This window comes from Serinus canaria, chromosome 1A (genome assembly GCF_022539315.1).
Source record: "Serinus canaria isolate serCan28SL12 chromosome 1A, serCan2020, whole genome shotgun sequence".
Classification (NCBI taxonomy): Eukaryota; Metazoa; Chordata; class Aves; order Passeriformes; family Fringillidae; genus Serinus; species Serinus canaria.
Window position 1 is genome coordinate 15891049 of NC_066314.1, and position 25828 is coordinate 15916876.

Genomic DNA, 25828 nt, shown 5'->3' on the forward strand with positions numbered 1-25828 from the left:
TTTGAATTTCCTTTCAAAAATAAAATATTTATTATCTAAGGAACTACTTTCTACTGTTCATACACTGACAATGGGTACTGCCCACCGGGCACAATTAGGACTAAATATTTATGCAAATAATATTTTCAATGTGGAATGAAAATAACAGTGACCTTTTCCATTTTGAAAGGTTAATGAATGAATTCCAATGGTTGACTATAAGGGAAACACATGGCAAACATGAGTTATGGTAGACACATATGGCAAACTTCTATTTTTTGTTTCACTGGATCCCATGTGTTGAGTTTAGTCTGCTATCAGTGAGACAGGCAAAGGAAAATAGTCCCTAAAACATCAGGCAAGTGCTCCATAATACTTCATTAAAGCTTGAAAATGTGCTTTGTCCTGACTTCTAACTGCATTGCTCATTAAAGGGTTTGCTGTGGTCTTACCGGTAAGATCGTGTAATAGCTGGTGGGATGCCAAGTGATAACTAGAAGGACTCATAACTCTTAATACCTTTCACATGTGAATGTTCCCTGTTTAAGGACTACAAGAACACAGGACAATGTGTCTAAAAAAATGTCCTTTTTTAGTTTTCTTAAATCCAACTCCCTTAAAGAATAATTAACTCTATACTGTAAAGAATATCTGTGAGTTGAAGATTTGACTTCCATTTATGATGACTCATAGAAATGTCTTAGGGATTTCTTAATTAATATGAATAGGGTAGTTCTAATCTGAATATTAGATGTTGCTTATGAAGAAATAGATAACTTTAACTGATTTTCAAGCTAAATAAACTGCAATTAATGTAATAATGTAATACAGACATTTAGTATAAGCTACTTTGGGAGTACTACAGTGCAGGTATTAATAAATGTAGTGCCTAAGCATCACACTATGCAGTACATAAAACTGAGCAGGTACATACCAGCTTTCAAGATTTGGGCCCATAGAATCTTACATTTTTATTCAACAAGTAGTTTTCAGTTGAGCTTTCCAGAGAAAAAAAATTTCTTTACCCGTTCAAACTAAAATCTTAAAACCTGAACATAAAACAATTAATTGAAATTTTTTGAAGGGATTATGGCAAAAAGACACAATGCCAAAACAGTGTACAGTGCAAGAATAATGATAAATCACAGAGTACAAATTACCTCAAGGATATCATTTATGATGTATCTATTTTGTCAGGGAATTGAACTCATGACCCAGGTTTTGGAAAGTGCTGGGCTTGCCTACTGAGTCACAGAAAAATCTCATTTACTGTACGTAGTAGTCATTTTAAACTCAGCTGGGAAAGCTTTCAGAAAAAGGGCCTTCACCTTGAAAGATTAAACTGAGGATACTATTAAATGAAAAAATCAATGACAACTAGTTAAATAAAAAAGAATCTCTCAAATGAAGATAAATAATTGGCTGAATTTGTCCCTCGTGTATCTCTTTTTCATTAGAGACACACCAGGACTAGGTTTGTCTCTCTATGCAGCAGAACACAGAAGACAAGCAAATAAAAAAATGTACTGTATAATACAAAATGACAAGCAGTCACCTAAGGAAGTGTTAAGGTTAAAACTTGTTTCATAGTTGCAGATTTCTAAAAAGTATCTGAATTATCATTATTTTAATCTGAAAAACATGAAGCAAGCCTTGTACAGCAAGGGCTATTTGTTATATCATAAGTTCTTGGAGTTTCAAGTCAAGGAAAATGAGAAGCAAATCCTAATTTTGCTTTGAAATAGCACAGAAATCTGAAATGATAAAGACCATTCTAATAGTGAGCACAGTTTATTGAGTTCTAAGTTATTAGAGGATAAAACCCCAAACCTTTTATATACGTGTGTGTGTGTGTATGTATATATATATATATATATATATATATATATATATACAAAATAAGCATATTCAAAAAAGAAAGGAAAGAGCAACAGCTAGCAGGGTAAACTGCTTACAGTATGCAGAAAGACTGAATAGCTATGAGAAACAGCATATGATAGACTTGTATCTCAAAATATATTATATAATAAAATGGAATAAAGATTCAACTTTTTTTTTCTTCAAGCAATATTATGCTTCATAAATCCTTTAGCAGTCTCAGAGTCAAAAACTGTGAATAAATGTGATCTAGTTCATACATCATAGTGTGATTTTCAGAAAGCTTTTGATAAGGTTGCTTGCCACATTCTGAGAGACATAAAAATGTTGGGGGAAAAGAAATATATCCTTCTATGCATTATTTGTTCTTTAAAATAGAGAAAAAATACAAATAAGTGGCAATTTTTCAGCTGAGGATAACATGGGGGAAATTCTTATCCTCAGGGCCGTGAACGTGATACTTAAACTCTTCAATATAGTCATAAAATATCAAGGAAAAGGTGGAGATTTTCGGGGTAGCAAAATTTGCAAGTGATAAATAATTACTGAAGATCATTAACTTGAAGCAAACTGTAAAGAACTAAAAAAGAATTTCATGTCACTATCTGATCAAACAAATCTGGAAGAAAAGAAAATTTCTATCAGCTAACATAAAATATTATACAAAAGAGAAAAAAAACACCCTACAGTCAGAAAAATCAAGGCTGAGGTGAGTAATTCTTAAAGGATGGCTTTTGAGGGCTATTTAGCAGCCACAGTGGCAAACAAAAAGCTGGGAATTGTTAGGAACAGAATAGGAAGCAAACCAGAAAATATGATTAGGTTACTGTGTAAATGGATGGTGTGTTCATGTTCTGGATGCATTTCAGTGTAAAATTCTAGTTGTCCAGTCTCCAAAGAGATATAGTGGAATTAGAAAAGAGACAGAAGAGGATGATGGGCTGAGGAAGAGATTACCAGCTCTTCAGCTTGGAACAGAACTGTGGGTAGCAGTCTATAGACACTGAGTTCACTACTTTTCACAGCTTACAATCTGAAAAGTAAACCCTTGAAGTTGTCACATGGTGGTCTACAGTAAATGAAAATATTTTTTTCACACAATTTATTTACAATATGAAGTTCCAGATGAAATATATCAAAAGGCTCTTATGCAGAACTAATAAGAGAAATGTCCATCTGAGGCTTGTCTTGATAAAAGTTTCACAGAGTCCTTAAAACATTGACAATGGTGATTTGGGAGACCACCACAGAGAAGGTTTAACATATACATCTGGTGTGTCTTAGGCTTCAGGGCTCAGATCCCTTCAGTCTAACTCTAGGCCTCTGAGTTGGCTTAAGTGCCTTTAGATGCTCCTGTACACGAAAGAAAAACAAAACTTTTGTACTGAATTCTGCAAGCTGGAAATTGCTTAGGTCATACTTTCACAGTGTAAAATAATTGGTCAATATAACACCTTCACAGGTGTTATGTCTACCTTCTCTCCCAATATTCTGCTACTTATTTCTACCCCTGAGTGAGGCAGATATCAGCTGAGCCTACACAGACACATTTAATTTGTGGTTAGAAATGATACCAAGTTAGTGATTCATCCCAAGAGAGCCTGGGTTTCTTTTTGGTTTTTTTTTTTTTTTTTCCTTTTTTTTTCCTTGATGGTTGCAGCAATTCCACAGCCTTGTTCACAATTCATCCCATGAAAGACTAGTGCCAGAGCAGGTGAGAGGGAAGGAAGTTAGTTACAGCACAGTGCTGGAAAGAGACGGGTTGGGAATATCTTTGTTCAGTACTGCCATCCACTTCTTTGCAGTATAAAACCATAGCCTCCAACACCTCAGCTGGATAAGATGAATCATTAATTCAAAGCTTTTACAAAGTATTCACCATATTCAGATGTAGGATTCATTCAAGCTAGACTTCAAAAATGTGTGGTCTGACCCCTTATAGGTGCTCTCCTCTAAGTGTTTAACTGAAAAAATTGAAGTGAAAGGGGTCTGTAATTATATTCTTGGAGTTGGCTGTTCCTGTGATTTAATGGTTTTGATGTACAGATAACACATGGAAGCATTACAATGCAGCACAGAAAAGTGTTATTCATATGGAAAAGAGCAGACCGTGTCTCATTTGTAAGAGGTATCAGATGTACCATTGCTAGTATTGTTCTTTTGGTGAATGTAGACAGTCTGTGTCAGATGGAAACCATGGCGTGGTACAAGTCTCTGGACTTCAGTTTTCTTTTAAAAATTTTCATATTTGCTCTTGTTTCTGAGTACTAGGTGGTTAGGGGGAAAATTGTTCTCCTGACACCCTTTGAGCTTTATGTGTAAATTTTATGCAAGATTGTTTTCTTATTTATGTCTACATTCTGTGAACGCTGGGGATTTTCAAGAACAGAGTTTGATTTATCTGCAGATTATAAGAATTCAGATACCCAAATACCCAAGCATAAAAGAAAATCTGTGTCTGTATGACCTTGCCATTAAAGAAAATAGTCGAATTATGAACAATTATCTACTAGGTGTAGTCAGTTCATAGTCAGTTATTGTCAAAATTTATGAGACTTCCTTTTCTTTTAGAGAAAAAAAAAAGCTTTATTCTTTTTCTGTTCAACATGATTCTTCCACTGCATTGTGTCACCTTATGTTTGCTTCCACTGCAGACTGATGTGATAAAATCAGGCATGAGCCAATGGCAAGCGATGAGCAAGAGAGGTGAAAGCTCTCTCTCATGTTGGGAACTACTTCTATTATTCAGTACTGAAAAACTTCATCTGATCATAATTGTCTGCTTGTTCTGACATCTCTATGAATTTAATATAAACATAGCAATATGTACCTGAATTTTTATTCAAAGTTGAAATTCACACTTAGATATTCATGGGAGCTGTATTTTTCAAAAACTGGTAATTATTAATGACTGACTCACATAATATAGTCTGAATTTTAGAGTTTTGAACTCTTCTGGTTAATTTTTATACCACTTTCTGAATTACTATAAATTGATGAAGTAGTTTCCTCACTTGTTTTCAAGACATACATATTCTACAATGGATCTGATAATTTCAATTTTGCCCTCAGTAGGATTTTACATTGGCAACTAAAAAAGTGTTTGTGGGAGTATCAACATCGTCCTGAATTAAAAAAAAAAATTAGAAATAAATTATATACATTCAGAAATCAACCAATGAGCAATTTAAAAAGAGAAAAAAATTTACAGCTTGTTGATGTAATTGGACATTCAGGCAAGCCTCCAGGATGCTGAGTGTTTTCCTTATTTTATGCAAAAACTAAGCTTTCAAGACCTAATGAACTATTTAAATATGCCTCTAATAAAGGATACTTGATTATAGAGGTACTTCAAATTTAGGGATATTTTCATTTTTTGCTGTAAAGATTTCTAAGCACCTCACAAAGGTTTCTAGATTTCAGAAAAGAAGAGAAGGTGGATGTCTCATGAACTGCAAGGGAAAGCAGATAACTGATAGCTTCAATGTACATTGAACCACAAGACCAGATAGATTTTATTAATCTGAAAGAAACAAACTATATTTTAATACTGTCAAACATATCATTTTGTAGTAATTAAGAGGCTTCATTTACGAATATTGGAATATGAGCTAGAGCTGCAGTGGTTTTATGTTTGGCAGCAGTGCAGAATGTCTCATCTGTTGTACTGTGTTTACAAAGGTCACTACAAATGTTAACCTTCCTGACCTTTAAAAACTCAGATCTTTGCCAAACACTAAGAAATGTTCAGTGACCAATTTATTCTTCAAGAATTTCAATATACTGAGTGCAGTCCTGCAAGGTTAGCTTATCTAAAAGTACACTAGCATAAGTATGAAAGATAGCTGATCTGTAAGATTAGGACTTCTAGGGTAAAGAAACATTGACACGTGATGCTGAATTCTTGTTTTAGAATTGAAATGATGACTTCTCAGAGATCATGTAAACTTGGACTGCTGTGTCTCCCTAGGGTTTCAGTGACAGGGACAATGATGTAAAAGATAACCAGATAATAAATAGTTATTAAAACCAGACTTCTCTCCATGTCATGGCCCTGTGCTCTATTCTTTTTCATTCTTCTCACAGCAGAAACCATCGATGTACTGAAATCACAGCACAAGCATTTTATAGCAATTGCAATACTCAGCTGAATCAGAGCACTGAGATGATTACTATTACTGCTCTCTATATGCCAACTATCACGATGCTGAGCAGCCACAGTCGGGGGAAAGAATATCTGGGTTGAGCAAATTCAAGACTGTTGCTCTCTTCAAAGTTCATTTTGTTTGTTTGTTGCTCTGTTTTTGTACTCAGCCACACAAACACTTCCCCCATACTGCTCTGGCTAGCTCAGATTCCCTTTATGTTGAGTTTTCTTTTCAACACCTATGGTTACTCCCTGTACTTCTCCCTGAGCTTCAGGACCCATCTTCTCTGAACCATCTTCCACTGCTGTGGTGTGTGGGTAACTCATAGTCCAGCTCCCTTTTATTGCTCTTTGTTGCACAGCAAAGAATGCAAACACCATTCATTTTGCAAACAGCAAAAACCATAACTGTTAATGCAATGGGCTCTAGGTCTTTCTTCAGACCAAGAAAATAGCCTATATACCACTGATTTCAAACAGAGAGAAACAACTTTTGAAAAAGAAGTCAAACCATCTTTTTGTTCACTTCAATTTTACTGATTTTCATTTTTCTGTTTTAGAGGAATTTGGAGGTTTTGTGTTTGGTTTTATTTATTTTGCCTTTCATGTTTTGTGTTGACTAAAGACAGACCTACTGAAATGCAATAGAATTGATTGTGCTTACAAAAGGCTACAGCTTCATTTGTAAAATCTGTTTCTTAATGTAGTGAGGTAAGTAAAGTACCCAGAAAATGAAGATTGGAACTTTAACCTGTAAGAAGATGAGTAGTGTGGAAGACTGTATGCCTTAAGAGATAAAAATCTTTCCAAAACCAAAGTCATTATGAAGAGTCTTTGGGTAATTAAAATACTTCTAATTTGAAAACACAGTAAGAGATTTTGTCATCTGTGATCTGCATCTGTGATTTGTTAAATGGTTTTTGTGCTACTCATCACAGACGGATTGCATGTCTAGTTAGAAAATATCTGTATGATCACACTGTGGAACAGATCTTTAGTTTGCACAGATTGAAGACTTCATTTTTATTAGCTATGACTCTAGCCCAAAGGATAAGCTTTGATAAAAGAGCAAGTGGTCAGCAGCAAAAGATGAACAGACAAATGTAGGCTTCAAGGGATTAGTACAAGAAAACTAAAGGTGCTCACCTGAAGGCTTCAAAACTATCCTGTGTAAGTTGCTGAAAGGCTGTGAATCATATTGCATTAAAAAAAAGCTCAGTATACCTTTGATCATTTACACTGTACATTCAATACAGATGAATAATTTAAATGCTGAGCCTGTAAAAGATGGGCACAACATTCTGCAGTAATTTTTTCTTATACTGCCTTTAAGTAGTGCAAGAACACCCTTTTACCTCCACCTTTTATTTAGGTAAAAAACTCCAATAATTTTAGGCTAGCCCTGTACCCCTGCCTCATCATGACTTGCAGTGCCAACCTTGCTACAGTTCTAGCACTCCTCTACACCTGTAAACAAGCTGGACATTTTTAGATCCAAGGTACCAGACAGAATTCACCTGAGACTGTGGAAAGAGATGGACAATGTAATTGTGAGAATGTCATTAACTATGGATGGAGCACTCTGATATTTAGAAGGGGTCTGGCAGATGGAAATACTACTGCATCTATCTTAGAAATAGATGATAAGGAACTATGAGTTGATACATTTCACTTCACTCCCTGGAAAGGCCAAGCAGCCCATCCTCTTGGAATCCATTTCCAAGTAAATGAAGCATAAGATAATCAGGAGTAACCATCAAGGATGGTTGACTGGCTGGGTGGATGAAGGATGAGTGGTGGTCCCCAAAGGTTTTCACACCACTTCCCTCCATTATTGCTATTATTTGAAAACTGGATGTATGCACTGGAGGAGCTGACTAGTTTGTAAGTTGCAGTAGTGGTGGCACTACCAGGCTCAAGCAGCTGTAATCAAAGGTTGGGTGTTCATCTGGTGGTCTGGAAAGAGTATAGAACTTGAAGAATTAGAGCCAAGAACCACAATACTCAACATCTTTAAAGGTGGTTTGGGTGATCACACACAATACTTTAAAAAAAAATTTGCAGATGACTCTAATGTAAAAGGTGTCTGACCCTTCAGTTCAGAGGGACCTCGATAAATTTGAGGATTAGGCTGAGTGAAATCTAATTTCAGTCAGAAAAAACACCATACCTCTTGAATAAACATCTGCTGCATCTGTTTCCAGACTTTAGTGATATCCTGGCTCCATATGGGGAAATTCACAATATGCTCTAGATATTTTCTTCCATCCCTTCCCCATCCTAAAGTGATTTTACTTTTTAAGAAATGTAAAAGTACAGTCGTGCATTTTAACAAGATTTTCTGTAAATATCTGCAGTTTCAGAGATAAGATCTTCTTGATGGCCAAGGTGCATATTTACGTGAAACTAGGTGCAGCTGTGGTGGTTTATTAATGTAACACTGGACAAAGAGGCTGATTGCTGCAATGTCTGCTGTCTTATTGCTACACCTGTGCAGACCAGACATTTCTCTGCACTGTAATAGGTTTTGCCTAGATTGCGGGCAAATAATGTGGACAATGCAACCAGCAAACACATTAAATAGGGTTTATCATAACCTGTGTCAGTTCTCTTTCAACATCTCATCTCATCTAGGTGAGGGCAGAAACTCTCAGAGAAAAAATGCATTGCAGCAAGTGCCCTTGTTTGATTGATCTGTGTGGCCTGGACAAGAAAAAAAGGAGTTTTTCTGGGCTGTGGATGCACATTTCTGAACTGTTGAACTTCTTGTCAACCAACACAGCCAAGTGCTGCTCCTCAATCAACTCTTGGGCCAGTCGATATTTGTGCTTGGGATTGTTCTGAGGTGCAGGACTTGTACTTGGCTTTGTTGATCAAAGATTCACGAGGGCTGATCTTGTCAGTGGCAACCAATGGGAAGAAGGTGGTTAGTGACCCTGCCTTCCCATGTCCTCTGTTACCAGGACCTCACTTCTATTTAGCTGCAGGCCCACATTTTCCTTAGTTTTCCTTTTGTTACTGATGTATTTGAAGAAAGTCTTTCTTGTCCTTAACATTCGTGGCCAGATTTAATTGCAGATGGGCTTTGTCTTTCTGGTCTTATTTCTACTCACATGTGAAGATTACTATAAATTCTGAATTTGAATTAGAAAAATTTATATCTGACAAGTTGTTTACATATGCACTGAATGCATATGCGCTGCTTTCAACAGAATTTGAAACCCAAAAATTTATCATATTGTTCTATTTCTCCAGTTATTTAAAAATATTACAAGTTCACTTAGACATAGGTGATAAAGGCAGAGCTATAGGAAATAATATCTTTTATATTATAAAATATATTTATTTTATATTTATTTATATTAATTTATTTATATATTTATTTGTATATCTTTTTGTTAGTCTTTGGAACTAGAAAATATTCTGCCATACCTACATGGTCCATAAACTTTTCCTTGTTGTGTAGTATCATAGAGTTCATCTGTACAGGAATAAATGGAAAGACAATCACCAAAACCCAGTGAGACTATGATAAAAATCATCAATTAGCTGAAATTTTGTGTTCAGTTTTACAAACTTGTAATGATAAATAAGATGATCAGTACTTTCAAAATGAGGCTGGAATGACCTTTATATTTCTGGATTAAATGGATTAATTTGTACCACTGTGCTCTGGCTTTCCCTCATAGTTGAGCAGCCTTGTTACAGCTTCTATTTAAGTAGGTCACAATTTATTAAAAAAAAAAAATCTAGATTTAGAAACATTGGTAAGTAATGGGATTTTCAGGAATGCTAAGCTGCTGACACAAGTGAGTTGACAAAATCAGCAATTAAAAAAATTCAACTTACTGCTGTCTACATGTGGACATAATAATAGACTCATGTATCTTTAGACAGCATTTTAGGCTCCTTTATTTGTAAAACTTGGACTTAATGATGCTATTGAAATGCTATGATTGGATTACAGCCTGGATCATGTTCACCTTGAAAGAACCACTGAAAACTTATGGAAAACATAATTACCACAGAAACCAGTTTTATGACTTCAAGAGAATAATTATAAGGAGCAGATAAATTCCTGAGAAACCAAGATCCTATTTTGATATAAATGTTACTACTTATAATGAGTGAAGGGAAAATGACCTGGAAAAACTGTGGAAAGAAAAAATTGTTTTTAATAGGTTGTCTTTCAGAGTATGCTGTGACCTGTCTTATGATCTTTAGCTCCTTTGTTCTTTTCCTGTGGGTTCTATAAAAGAAAAAGCCCCAGTATTTATTTTGGGAAACTGAAACCAGTAGCTTTTCTTTTTTTTTTTTTTTTCCTCCTGTCACAACAAGCTCAGCCCCCACATACAGGTCAGGGATTTTGTTTATTCAACAAGTTATACCATCCTTCAAGAGTTAGAGTTTTTCCTCACTGAATACTCATTTTGTTCCTAGAGTACCACACCAGTGATTCAAACATGGCTGCCAGATCAATGAAAGAAAATGCACTGACCTCAAAAAGACACTTGAGTTATTGGAACAAAGAAAGTCCACTGATTGTTCAGAATTCAGGCCCCAGACTGGATTTGCAAGAGAAGAGCTGAGTGGTTTCTATTGCTGTGCTGCCCTGAGCAAGGGGAAAGGTTTGGAATGACTTCCATGCAGTCTCAGTGTGAGCTGAGAGAAAACAGACTGGTGGGGCAGGCAGTCAGCCTGATGGCTTCCATGGCATTAGCACAAAGAGCACTGCTTCATCTCATGAGTTATGTCTCTGATATCTCTGGAATGCTGAGGTAATACTTTTTTTAGGGAAATGCTTGTCTCAGTATAAAGTCCTTTGATATTTTTTTATATGTATTTTTCCCCAGTGTTGGTAGAACTCAGCTACCATCAGCGAGGTAGAGAAAGTTCCTGTACTCAGAACATTTTTCTTTACTTACACCAGATTCAGGTAATATGAATATAGAGAACAGTCAGAAAAAAAATGTTTCCAGACCCTTTGTGTTTCTGACAAAAAAATTGAGTTGGATATGCTTATTTATGCTTTTTAATTGAATATATATTTTTTTAATTACTGTCTTGAGTGAATTTGACCTAAATTTAAAATAATTTTGTTCTGACAGCTTATATCCACCAATAAATATATTCAAAACTTCATTTTTCACTTTATTTATGCATTTTATATATAGAGGAATAGTTATATTAAATGGAAGAATGGTAATATTTGCTCTAGAAGAATTTTTATGTACTTTGGGTTTTTTGAGCTTCTACCTATACAATACAAATCTAATTTACAACAGCCCGAGTCAAAATGCCACAATATCAGGGGTTGTCAAAATTTCCTTTGGCTTTTTTTCTTTTTTTATCTGGGTTTTTCTTTGTTTTTTTTACTGTTTGTGTTGTTTCAGCTGTTAAACTCTGATTTATAGAGGCAGTGCAGTAAATCACTGAACTACTCTGAAAAATTACCCTATTTTACATTCCTTAAGACTCCATTTCAAAAAGTAAATTCAAAAGCATTTTACTTTCCAAACTGAGTGACTGGTTGACAGCCTGTTCTGCTGAGTTTGAAGTCTTTTAAGCAGATAACAGGTGAGGATACATTTATCATAATGGAAAATGCTTAGGAAAACAGAAAAACAAACAAGAGGGCAAACTATGCGTTGCTAAAAGTCTGTAATACCAGCCATGGTTACCCATCTTCTTTTCATTAGTGTTAATCATGATTTCCAATTATCCAAAGTACATAGCAGAGGCAAATCAAAGCCAAATAGAAAACAAAGCAAACATGTAGAGACTACTGTAAAAAAGTGATGTCTAGAGCTTCAGGTATTTGAAGCAATTAGCTCAGTAATGTTTCACTGTTACCTAACTACATAAAATCAGTGAGTAAACTACTTTGATTTGCAGCTGCTGTCTGTATCAAACAAAATATACTTGCAAAGAAGAAAACACTGCTTTTTGGTTGTTTGGGTTTTTTAAGGAATTAAATATGCAAATAATCTCAAGTTTGAAGCAGGCAGTGACATTACTCCAGGATGTTTAATTCCATTGAATGGAGTGTTTGAGCATTAAGAAAGCATACTCCTAATTTCATAGACAATAATTAAAACAGAAACATGATTGACATATGTCAAACATGTTTGGGTTATTTTCTGGACTAAACTGTGGTGTCCATGGCTGAACCACAGGTTACCACAGACAGCTCTGGTCAAATAACTGCAATCTTTTTTACCAACTTTAAAATTTCTCCAACTCCTCTCTGTTTTTCTCTACCACAATCTCATCCTAATAAACAGCCCTTTCAGTTTACCCCTTGCTTTGGTCCCAGTTTTGTTTGCTACATCCACATCTATGCTGTTATTTCTGATATTCTGATACCCATTCTGCTCCTTCTGGCAGTAACAGAATGGGTACTTCCCAGTTCTGGCATTTCTGGTATGGTTGCACAGGTCCTCCTGGCCTTACTCGGCATTATTGCTGTGGTTACGTAGGAGTTGGTGGCTTGAAAAGCAAAACTACACAGAACATTCCTAATTCTACTTTGGTTATTCTCTGTTAGGGTTGTATAAAGAGTGTGGCTAGAGTAAATAGCTTGAAGAACCAGGTGGGTAAAGACAGTGTCTAATTTTTTATGAGCAAGTGATGTATTTGAGGGATTCCACAAGAGGGGCTATAGCAGTCTCTGCAGTTTTCTATAGACACTGAAAATAGTAAAATCCAGATGAAACATAAATAGTACTCAATCATTATTTGTTTCGAACCATTTTATCCCATGTTTTTTTCTTAATTTCATGCTACACATTTTGCCAAGATCCAACCTGAAGGGAGAATCCTGGCAGGCAAAAGAGTAATCTGCAATGCCCCATATGCCTATTTACTGAAACAAACAAAAAAGCAGACAAACAAACAAACAATCACAGAACCCCAGGATATTCTGAGAGGGAGGGGACCCATAAAGAGCATCGAGTAGAAACCTTGAGTAAACCTGCTACTTTGTTGGTTTTATAAGTTTCATTGTAAAACTGTTTCAACAGCCAAGCCTTTCAAGTGACTGGTGGGATCAAGCGGCTCCAGAACAAAGCTCTGTTAATAATAGTTTATCTTCATCAGCACTTTCCAAAATAAAGTTACTTTTACTTATTTGAAGTCTTTCCTGCCTCCTGATCTGTATAACTTTCAGTATTTAACTTAAAAATGGACCTAAAATAGTTTAGTAGCTTATCCATAGTTTATACAGCAGCCAAAAGCATTAATGTGCCCTTTATTGAATTAAAAGAATGAAATTATAACATTTTTGAGTTTACCATGTTCCAGCAAATTTATTTTCAAATTGAAATTGAAAAAAAAACCCAACCAAAACCAGATAGATCCACAGGTATACTTGTTAGAAAATAAAGCCCATAGGAAAGAAAAATTCTAGAACTTACTGTGATGATGATAGATAAAATAGATTACACAGATGCTAAGATCTCCTGAAAATACCTTTGTATACCCTACAACAAACTATTAAAAGATGTTTCATGATACTCACCTCTCTTAGTCTTCAAAAGCTAAAATTTGTAGCCACTGCATACAATCATTCCTACAAGCACAAGCCAGTATTTTAGGGTATTCCCTGTTACATGGTTTTCTGGGGTCTCAGAATGAGGGAAGAGACGAGACAGTAGACTCCATGCATCAGAAGGCTTGATTTATTATTATACGATATATAAGATATAAAAGCTATACTAAAAGAATAAAGCTAGAGATTTCACTACCAAGGCTATCCTAAGAATAGAAAAGAATGTGTAAACGAAAAGTCTTCTCAGCCCGAGACACTGGGGTTTTGTGATAGGCCCCTAACTGGAAACAGTCCGACGGGACCAATCCCAGACCTTCCCGTCGCATTCCACAGCAGCAGATAAGAATTGTTTACAGTTTGTTCCTGAGGCCTCTCAGCTCTCAGGAGAGGAAAATTCCTAAGTAAAGGATCTTTCATAAACTATGTCGGTGACAGTTCCCTTTCCCTATTTTTTTTTTTTAGCATATCCTCATACTTGCTGGCTTTCTGCATCACCTCCTGAAACTGGCTGTGGCCACCCTGGATATTAAAAGGGCAAGTGCCTTACTATGCATCTCCTAATAAATTTTTGTCTTCAACTTTTGCAATAAAACAACGTTTCTATAATTAAAAAGTGGGTTTTGGGGAATAATACATATGACTAATCAGAAAAAAATTGGAGAATAATTGTATTAATTTTCTTCATTTTTGGATGAGGTGGTGGGCCCTTGACCTGGGCAGTTAAAGCCAGGTGGAGTTTTGCAGTCATCTAATATATTTCACAAAACTTTGCTGAGCATGATAGTTTGCACTTGGATGAGCAATATCTTCCAGAAATACATGCAGACTGCACATGAAGGCTTTAAAATATGACATTATGTGTAGCTGTCTGTGCTAGTCTCTGAATAAACTGATAAAGAGAAGGGTACTTTGACAGTACTGAACACTGAGTATTCCTATTCCAACAACTCTCAAATTAACTTTTGATGTGGCTGTTTGCTTGTCCCCAGCAAGTCTCACATTTTCAATAACTTGAATAAATCTACATGCTAGTTGGAGAAATACATTTTTGAAGAATCACCTGTAGACTCTAGAGACTGCTCTCAATATAATTGTCAGAAGAGTTCCTTATTGAGTAATGTTAAAAGGATTTCTGGAAATACATCAGAGGCCCAAAAACCTCCCAGGAAAAAAAAAAGTGGGAAAAAGAAATTCTGAGCAAAAATCTGGAGATAATGGAAGTTGTTATTTATAAGGCCTATTATTTTAAAAGAAAACAGGAAGAAAAAAGTGGGCTGCAAAAGATACTGTAGCATTATATATTATTAAACATTAATAAAGAACATTATACTTAATGAAAATTCAATTTATTGTACAGATCAAAGTTTCAAGTACTGTTTATCACATGTGTACTAAAAAAGACGTTTTACATTTTACATGTGTTTAGATAAGACCTAAATAAATATTTTTGCCTTTAAGTTCTTTATATTATAGGGAAACTAATCAAATTTCCTATTTCCATTAATCTTAATGCAGTTGCAATGATTTGCAAATCATTCTACTACTACAAAATACTGCATAAAATACCTAATAGAAAATGTGTTCAAACAGGAATATGTATTATGACTACTAAAGCACAGCATTTAAAGTTTCAAATACATATAAGTGAATAAATTTGCTCAAAGGTGTCTCTGAACATATTAGTGATTTGTTTTGCCCTTGGAAGGAGAAAACTGTGATTTGATTGAAATGGTGTCTCTTTCTTTAAGGAAAGAAAATTGTCATGGAGCAGAATATTAATCATGTTTTACCCAACAGTTGTTAGCTTCACTGGTATTTTGCCTATCACCACATTTCGAGGCTTCAAAGTGATGACAAATTATAATCAATTGATTCCAGTTGTTGTCATTTGTAACTGACACATTGCAAAGGTAGAATTAATCATTTGATTGATTGAGATTTCTTTTAACAATGGTGCTTCAAACTGGGTTGTCTATGTTTTCCTTGGACTAATTTTGGTTTCCCTTATAAACTGTTTTTCATGCCAGCAGAAATAATTTAAAATTTGACATTGACTCTCCTCCACTTTTATCCATATTTCATTGTTTTCTTTTATTGACTTCCTTTTCTTTGTTTTCCTAATCTTAATCATGTGAAACTGAACATAATATCAGTGTGAAATAGAGTAACATACCATAAAAATCGAGGCTTTCTTTAAAGACTTTTTACTTCACTTTCTTTAAAGAGTTTTTACCCAGAAGTTTAGTTCTTTCTTTTTTTTTGTGTTTCTGTCTTTCAATGCCTGGTGTGTCAAGTATTTTCAGCATCTATTCCATAGCCATGTCATGTAAGTCCTTCTCAGGGAAAACAGAGGCCCTTATGTTTTTGCATTGTTCAAAAAACAAGAGTAATTAACTTCTAAAAGCTTTCCTCTGTCAAAACCTTATCTTGTGGATGCTTTAAAATCATTATTATGAATAATAATTTGGCTGCCTAGGCTGAGCTCAAATGAAAATCCTTGCTAACATTCCCTTAGTGTTCTGAAGAATTCTGAGTATTATTTTTAAAGATCTTTTAAATGAAAGAGTTCCCTGCTATGCTTCACTACTGTAAATGGGGTGATTTGGCATTGATTGTCTGTGTTATAAGTTCAGACAAATTATATGATCAGATAATTAACTCCAGATAATTAACTCTGAAGAATTTGGGAAGTTCTTCCACAATAATTAGCTTCAGTGTGTTTGAGGAAAAATAGGAAATCTAAGTGGAACCTGAGGAAATGTAGCTACAGATCCAATAGTAGTAAATATTGTGTGGGGATTACACATATGAGTAGCAACCAGACTACCCCCTTCAGGTTTGTCCATTCCATTGGTCTATAAGCATCACAGGCAATTCATTAACATAATTCAGATTTAGAAACAGCTCACCAATTTCTTATTCAGTGTTGCACAGACAAAGGTATTTCTAGGGCTACCAGGTTTTTTTTCACAGCAATTTGAGTTCCCAAACCAGCAAATCAGAGCTTTATAGCTGAAAAGTCACCCAAAACCCAAAAATAAAAACCTAACTTGAAAAAGAAGAGGAAAAAACCCAACCAATCAATCAATCAGCCAAGAACCCCAAACCTCAGAACACCAAAAGAAACTATAAACATTCTCTTAATGAAGATACTCAACCGCCAGTTTTGGACTCTTTCCTTATTATCATTCAGTTGCTATGCTGGAGAATAAGAACTTGAGGTTTTATTCTAAACAGGTTAAGAAGAAGGAGATTAGTTGGTCTATTTAAAAATCAGCTGATATCCTTTGCCAAAGCTTACCCAGTAGAATTCTGTAATATAACATGGGTGAGCTGGATTTGGGAGGAGAGCCCACAAGTCTCTGGCAATAGGCCAGGTCTTGAAAGTAAAGTACAAATTGTTCTACTGGGGGAGATGAGAGGGGAATAGAATAGAATTCTTTGCTTGGTTATGTATAAAACCAATTAATTGCAAATTCTGTACATCTGTATTTGATATTCTGGTTACAAATAAAAGCTTTGTTTATAAGAGGGGATTGTCATTTGAATTCAACCATTCAATATTGAGAATTAGTACAAATACATACTTTGCTGAGGAGACAATAGAGTAAAACAGAGGATCTAAAACAAAAATAATGAAAATCTCTTCATTAAAAAACCTAGAGAATAATGGAATCATAAATTGATAGAATCATAGAATAGTCTGGGTTGGAAGGGACCTTTAAAAGCTATCTAGTCAAACCCTCTGGAACGAGCCATGACATCTTCAGATAAATCAGGTTCTCAAAGCCCTGTCAAACTTAACCCTGAACCTTTCCAGGGATGGGATCTTTACCAGCTTGCTGGGCGACCTGTTCCAGTGTTTCACCAGCATCATTGTAAAACTGCCTTCCTTGATTCTAGTCTGAATCTACCCTCCTTTTGTTTAAAACCATCACCCCTTGCACTATTGAAAGCCAGCCCTACTAAAAGGTTTGTCCCCATCTCTCTTACAAGCTCCCTCTAGGTACTGAAAGAACACTCTTTCTTAAAGTCTCCTTGGATCCTTCTCCTCTCCAGGCTGGACAAACCCAGCTCTCTCAATCGGTCTCCATAGCAGAGGTTCTCCAGCACTATAACCATTTTTGTGCCCCTCCCCAACTTGCTCCAGCAGGTCCATGCTTTTACTGTGCTGAGGACCAGGAAGCATCATGTACAGCATCCATTGGCTGGTCTTCCAAATCCAGCACCTCATATCTGTTGTGCATGGGCATGTGAGAAAGCAAGTTGGGAAAGAAGGGGTTTGTCCACCACCCCAAGCATGAACTTGTCTCTATTTACTCTGTTCCTTGAGCTGCTGCCTTGAACCTGGAGTGAGGAATAAACTAGAAATATTAAATCAGTGATGAAGGTTTCTCACAGGTCAGAATCACCACAAAGATGGCTTTTCACCTAATGGAGCTAGAAGGCTAGGTGGATGATTCATTCTCTACCAATGGAATTGTCAAACAGAAAATAGTCCTAAAATATAAATAAATGAGTTCTAAAATATAATTAAATGAGAGACATGAAAGGGAAAAATAAATTAGAAATAAGATTTTAAGCATACCTTCTGCCCTCACCATATAATCCAGCATCCTTCTTATATGTGGTACAATGAAAACCAGTATGGCATCTTAGAAAATGTGCTGGGACATTTTAAAGCAAAATGCCATTTCTCTTAAGAAATGTTTTTAAAACCCCAACCAGAAGGAGCAGATGAAGGGACTGCTTTGCAAAATTCTTACAGTAAATCAGAAGGCTTGGAGACGTAAAAACCCTTTGGTGACACAGGGTTTCCATGGTGTGTAGATGCAACTGGTGTTACAGATTCATGACAAAAATCCAGCACACCCAGTTAAACTTCTAGGTATGATTGTGCAGTACTTCGTTTTAGCCCTCCAGAGAATTACAGAAAAGTTTTTTTCTATATCAATATAGGAAAGAACCTGTTATTTTATGACATGAATAAATGATATGCACATAATTTCCAAACAGTTTTTCATTTTCCAGCCCTCATGGTGCTGGGCAAAGGACGTTCAAAGACAAAAAAGATAACCTGGTCTGCTGCCAACAACTGTGCAGTTTTAGAAACTTTCTGAAACAGGCACCTACAAAATTCCTTTTGTAATAAATGGGAGTCCTTTCTAATATATTTTTTTTTTAAACAAAGTTAATCTCTGCTATCTCTGCAATATGTTATCATGCCATCCAGCTACCACATTAATTTTTACTCCCCTGCTTAGAAATACTTGTTTATTAAACAGTAAAGAGTTCTGAAGTGTCTTAGTGTTTAGTTACAAGGAGTGTGCTTTCCACATAGCATAACTTTATCACTCACAGAGACACCTTCTACCAGATTGTATAGTATATGCTTCTAGCTTGTTGGAACTGGACAGATGTACTAATGGGGACATGTAAGTGTTCTTACAAACGATCTCTGATGAAGTGGTATCAGCTATCAGTTGAAGAGGTATCAAATCAGACGAGTGAGGCTCAATCTCCACAGCAAGGAGTCCAGAATAATGTTGTAAAATGCAATAACAGCCTGGGATTTCTACTCTCACTTTCAAGCTCAAATATCTTGAAGAAGTCACGGGTGTTTTTCATTATCAATATTGTGTACTTACTTTCCAAGCTAAAATAGTCATCATACATTTTGAAGGATTTGAGTACCAGAACTAACACCAATGAGAGGGCTGAAAACTTCATCTTTTTGAGAAACTGATTGTCAGTCAACACTGTATTGATTAGAAGTCTGTGTTTTGACGCACAGGTTTTGGTATGTGCTCAGTTTGCAAATATTATGAAAGGTTACAAGGACTCTCCTACAAACCATGCTTTAATATTCAAGACTACAAAAATGGGAAAGTCTCACTTCAGTCAGAAATATTTTCAGTTTCCACAAAGAATATTACTTCTTTTTCTGTTGTTTTATTTTCCACAATTTGGTCATCAAATACTTTTACAAACTTTTTTCCTCAAAAGCTGCAGCATTTCTTTTGACTACATCAAAACACTTAATGGGGCTTTTCCCTTTTCCAGTGCAACTACACTTGATGCTCACCCTTATCCCATGTGGTGTTTTACCAGTTAGAATAAGGTCTATCAGCACAATAAGCAGTGTCACCTATAGGAAAGATTATATCACAAAGAATAGAGAATTTTTGGGTTATATTATCAGCTCAGGTATGGGACTTGCATTTGGACAATCAATTTCATTTTTTCCTTCATTAAGTTTGGATAACTTTACAAGCAGCATCCAGTATGCCACTGTGGCAGTTACAGACCTAATACATTTATACCCTTCCTCCTTTTTCTATGTGTACTGCCTGGTACATGAAGGCTTATGAAAAATTCAAATCTTTATGGCTCCACTGGGATAGGATAAACTGTCCGTTGATCAGATTTTCTCAAGTTAATTCTCTGTGAGACAATATCCTCCCTACAAGACTGTATGTTCGGAACAAAAATTTTCTGAGCAAAGATCTATATCCACAATAGAATTATCTAAAATCTTGTTAGCCTTTTCCAGAGACCTCTGCAGCCTTCCTGTCTTCACTCACTACTGGGCTCTGAGAGAGCCCTGAGTCTGGCTCCTTGCTTAAATAGTTATGCAATTTACAGCCAGTTTAGCTGCACAATTTCTCTTGACCCTTTAATGTGCCAGTCCGGTGAACTCAGCAGAGGATCACAAACAGAGAGCATAAATGAATAGCTGTTGATTATTCCTGGAGTTTTGGTAGAGGGCTATTTATCCCAAGCCATTTTTTTTGCTTTTGTCTTTGCTTCCTAATAGCCTTCTTGACATTTTAATCAAACAAAGAGCATCCTAGTGATTAGGCTATGCATGAAACAACTCCATTTCTGCCTTTATTAAAATTCCCAAATCTATTTATTCTTATAATTCACAGCATGTGACTAAGGGAAGCAAAATATTCTCTGCTTATGGAAACATTTGCCAAACATTGGGCCTGAAATTCCTATTTTTACTGTGAGGGAAAAAACCACTAAAAGCTCAGTTGAGATATTTATCTACCACCCTAATTTTTTAAAGCTCTGATTAAATAACTTGAATAATTCAGACAAAACAAGAAAAATACATTAGGATACAATTCAGCTATACTCGATGTTAGTGCTTAAAAAATCCCAGTGTATCTGCTGTTTAGTAATTTTTATTACTAAATAGAAAGTTGTTAAACAAGTAGCCTATGAGAAAACACTAACAGGTGGAATGGAAAAAGCATCCACATGGGATATTTGTCATATTCTCCAACAACCAGACAGCAAATTAGTTTATAAGTCTGGCCTCTTTCTTATATCATACTATTAAGATCTCCATATTTTGCTGCTTTAGTAGGTATTCTGTGGAGCTGGTATCCTGTTGAGGCCTGTACTCATGTAAATAAGGAACATGAATGGAAATTGCATGGAAAATTCACCTGGAAATTTTCCAGTGTCTTGGGTTTTAATGTCACGGCCTGTCTGTACTGTAGGTTTTCAAAGTATTGTTATATTTTCTTCCATTATGCAGGATTTAATATACAACATACTCTAAAAAAATGAAGTATTTGTCCAAAATTAGGAATAATAAAGTAATAAATTTGACATCTCCTTTCCCTTTGTAGGCATTCCCAAAAACTTTTAAAAAACCAATATATGTATAGAAGTATATTGAGGAATTTTGAATATTATTTCACTAATTGAATTTTTCTATGTTTATAAAGAAATATTAATGTTAAATTTAGCAAGCTTACGAGCAAATGTCCAAATAAAAATATATAGCAGACATCTCATGTAAGGTGTGTCAAGCAGGTCTCTGCAGACCCAATGGATATTTTTGAATTAAATGAGGCAGAAGGATTGCTGTCATCTTATCGTAAAAGTTCCATGCCTTGTTGGTGATTTCTCACAGGCAGCTTCTCACAGCACTGACTCCTTCTTCTTCACACCACAGCCAACAAATTAACTCCAACTCTCTCCTCAACCCCCTAACCCACTCTTTTGTAGCACTATTCTTCTTATTGGACACAGTTGTGGCCTATTAAGGGCAGGCCAGTTCCTAATCTTTGGGGATTAGTACAGCTGCAGCTCCTCAGGTGTGACACTACCTTCTGCACTATCTTTGGTTTCTTACATCCTATTCCTCCACAAAGGATGGCTAATGTATTGCCAGAAATATTTTGCTGTCACCGAGATGAGCACAGGAGCACAGAAGGTGCATGTGCTATGGAGAAGGCAGTTTGGGCACACTGTTGGTCTGTAACTGGAAAAGGCATGTCCACAGCAGGCAGGCTGGCTGGGCTGAGATTGTCCCCGTGAGCTTTGTGCAGCGGCTGTACCAATCCATGCTTCATTCTAACTCTCCTGCTACTATCAAATATTATGTGTTGATTTTTGATTTTTTTTAACTTTGGAAAGGACAGCAGGGGCTATCTCTCACATAGCCAGCTGTAGCCCATTGTTTGACTCTGTAATAGGTCACCACAGTGAAGCTCTTCTCTGCCCAGGGCTTCTGAGAGAGTCCTTTCAGCAACCATTTCTCCTGTTATGCTTCTTTGTAAAATTTTTACAATGTCGCTTTCCTTTGTCTTCTAGCACAACTGTGATTCCTACAATCTCAACACAGCTCCAGGATCTCACACCAATGAAAGCACTACTCTCCATTCTCTGAAAGCAATGATAATATCTCAGAAATTCTTCTGAATGTTGAGCTCTGAGAGGGAAGGAAAGCTCTCTAATTTAATTAAGTAATAAAATTCAATTTTCTAAAGTCCTGTAGGTTTTTTGGGTTTGCTCTTTTGGATTTGGTTGCTTGGAGTTTGGGGTTTTTTTGTTTGTTTGTTTGGTTGGTTGGTTGGTTTTTTGTTTGTTTGTTTTGCATAAGCTTAAATCCAAAGAGACGTATGTCTTTAAGTCTGGTTTCTGAGATCAATCATTTTCTGCCAAAATGCTCCTGTTTTCAAAGTTGGTTAGGATCAGATGCTTCTGAAAATAGACCTGTGCTGACCAATTATTGCTGTTATATAAGCTTTAGTACTTCTTTAAAGACTGAGCCTGTCAAGAATTTAATTTGACAAGCTGAATCATACCAGATCATATATGATGGATTTCAAACTAAATTGCATCTGACCATCTGTACACAGTAGAAGAGCACATCTTTATGGAATTCCTTTTTCTTTTTGCAAATATATTATTTCATACTGTATTTCAAGAGATTTATTTTGACAGAGATTTGTCTTCTCTGTTATGGCTTTTAAAGTGCAGAAAGGCTGAACTATAAAAAACTCTTTCCTAAAAGCACAAATTTGTGGTAAATTATAAAGAATGAAAACAAGTCATTATTTGCTATTTTTTCCTGTTGGAAAAGGTTTTTTAAACACTATCTTTACCCCTAGTCTGTACTGCAGCAGTACACCAAATTATAAAATAGTTTGCTCAAATCCACAAACTCAAGTAATATTTTTTACAAACAGAATTTCTTTAGTGATTCTCCCCTAGATATAAAATATATCTAGTTTACAGTCTTTTCCCCCAATAAGATGATTTCGTTTCTGTGACTGCATAATACCCAGTAAAAGCTTAGGTAACATGAATTTTGATTTCAAATAAAGGAGGACTTGAAGTTCCCTGTAAAATTCAGGGGGACAGAGTTTGGGATGGTCAGGCAGCAATTCTAAATGTAACAACAAAAATGATGGGTTTATTCAAATGTTCTGGGAATCAGTGTGTTTTCGGATCTGATTAATCCTATAGTATATCTCTCTCTCTAGTCTCTCACATGGTTGTATGAGAGATATGGAACAGCTATTGAAAAAACCTTTGAATCAAAGAGCCACAAAATAATTTCCTAACATTTCATTTAAACACATTTTTTCTATAACTTCACATTCTCCTGATACTGATCAAAATTAAGATTTTTTCCTCAAATTAACATGCTTCTAAAAGAGTTTGCACACATTTTCATGTGCATGCTGATATGTTCTGAAGACATGAAAATAACTACTAGACATTTTCTGAACTGTTTCTGGATCTGACAAAAATAACTCTCTAATATGTTGAACGGTTATCTATCTGCAAAAGCACAATCTCCTGCTTTTGAAAATGAAGTGGACAGATTTCCCTGGGTATAGGAGGACCTTTCTTTTTGATACAGTCCTTCCTATTCATTAGGGACTGATCCATAACATCATTACAGTCTGCTCTGACAGCTAAACTGTTCTTTATACTCCTTTCTCAGTTGTACCTTCTCCAACTTTCTTTACATACAAATGAACATCCATGAACTTCTCTTGACCTCTTAATATTTCCCTAATTATTGTTTTAACCTGTTTCCCAATAATGAGATCTGGAGTGGCTGGTATTTCTACAGTTTGGGAGAGAACTGTAAATTATATGGAAAATTATCTGTAAATTTCCTCTAATGTCAACAGAGAGGAAGAAGCATTTCCAGAGTTTTGGGCCATAAAATAATTTCTCTGTTTTTTTATTAGACATAAGAATGCTTGTTTTTGTACTCCAGCAGGTTATTGAATTCTCTGCAGATCAGCAGGGTTTATAGTGAAATGCTATGCATGGAAAATTTTAATATCAGTGATAGGATTATGCAACAAATACCAGTTAAATTGCTGGATCTTTCTCGTGGCCTTTGAACCTGTCTTTAAAGCTATCTGTTGTGCTATACTTTGGCAGTTCGTTTGCATGGCAATGATATTGAATTGGACAGTAGAACTACTCAGGGATGAATGCTATCTGTCTGGGCTTCTGTAAGGTCTTGGACATGGCCTCCAGCAATGCCCTTCTCTCTAGATTGGAGAGGTATGGATTTGATAGATGGACTGTTCCATGGATGAGGAATTGGTTGAATGTGCTCATCACAAGAGTAGTGGTCAGTGGCTCAATGTCCAGATGGAGACAGTGATGATGCTATCCCTCAGGGCTCTCTATGGGACCAGTACTGTTTCATATCTTCATCAATGACATAGTGGGATCCAAGTGCACCCTTGGCAGATTGTAGATTACACCAAGCTGAGCAGTGCAGTTGACAGGCATGAGGAATGGGATGCCCTGCAGAGGGACATAGACTGATGTGACAAGTAGGCACATGGGAAGGTCTCGAAGTTCAATAAGACCAAGTGCAAAGTGTTGCTCCTGGGTCGGAGCAATCCTCTAGTATCAATCCAGGCTGAGGGATTAATGAATTGAGGGCCTGCAGGAGAAGGACTTGGGCATACTGGTGAATGGAAAGCTCGACACAAACTGACAGTGTGCACCAGAAAGCTGACCGTATCCTGCACTGCACCTAAGGAAACATCACCACCAAGTTAGGGGAGGTGATTTTCTCCTCCTTTGTTCCTGAGAAATCTCATCTGAAGTATGACATCCAGCACTTGTGCCCTCAGCCCAGGAAAGACCTAGTGGAGGAAGTCCAGTATAAGGACACAAAAATGATCACAGGATTGCAGGACCTCTGCTATGAGGCCAGACCAAGGGCCCTACGTTTGTTCAACTGGAAGGTAGGAAGGTTCCAGGGAAATCTTATTGCCTCCCTTCCATAATGTTAGAGGTTTTATGTCACTCGCGCGCCGGGGTCGGGGCAGGAGCAGGTGAGAGGCAGGATCGTAGCAAAGATGAAGAAGCTCTTTATTCAAAAGAACCACGCGGTTTTCATAGAGAGGTGCGATAGATTCTGTTCTGTTGGCTAACAAACAGAAGCATATTTCTCACGCATTGTCCTTGAGAGGAATGGAAAAACAAGGTGGAAAAACAAGGTAGAAAAACAGCACCTGCAAGTTGTTTATAGTCAACAGGTTATCACATCTTTCCAACTCCCTAAAATCTCTCATCTCCCTGTCCCATGGCATTCACAGTTTTAAACTAAAGGAGGGTAAATTCAGACTACATATAAGGAAGAAATTTTACAGTAGGAGTGGTGAAACACTGGAACAGGTTGCCCAGCAAGATAGAAATGCCCCATCCTTGGAACATTCAAGGTTAAGTTGGATGGAGCTCTGGGAAATCTGATCTAGTTGAAGATGTCATTGCTCATTGCAGGGGAGTTGAATTAAATGACCTTTAAAGGTCTCTCCCAACACAAACTCTTCTATGATTTTATGACTATGAACTAACATTTTTCTGAGATTCACATGCTTAAAAAAAGCAGGGGGGAGAGTAAACAAAAGGGTAACCACTGGTAACTAATGGCCTTTCCAAACACTAGTTGTGCTCTGCTAAGAAATTACTATGATGTCTAGCCA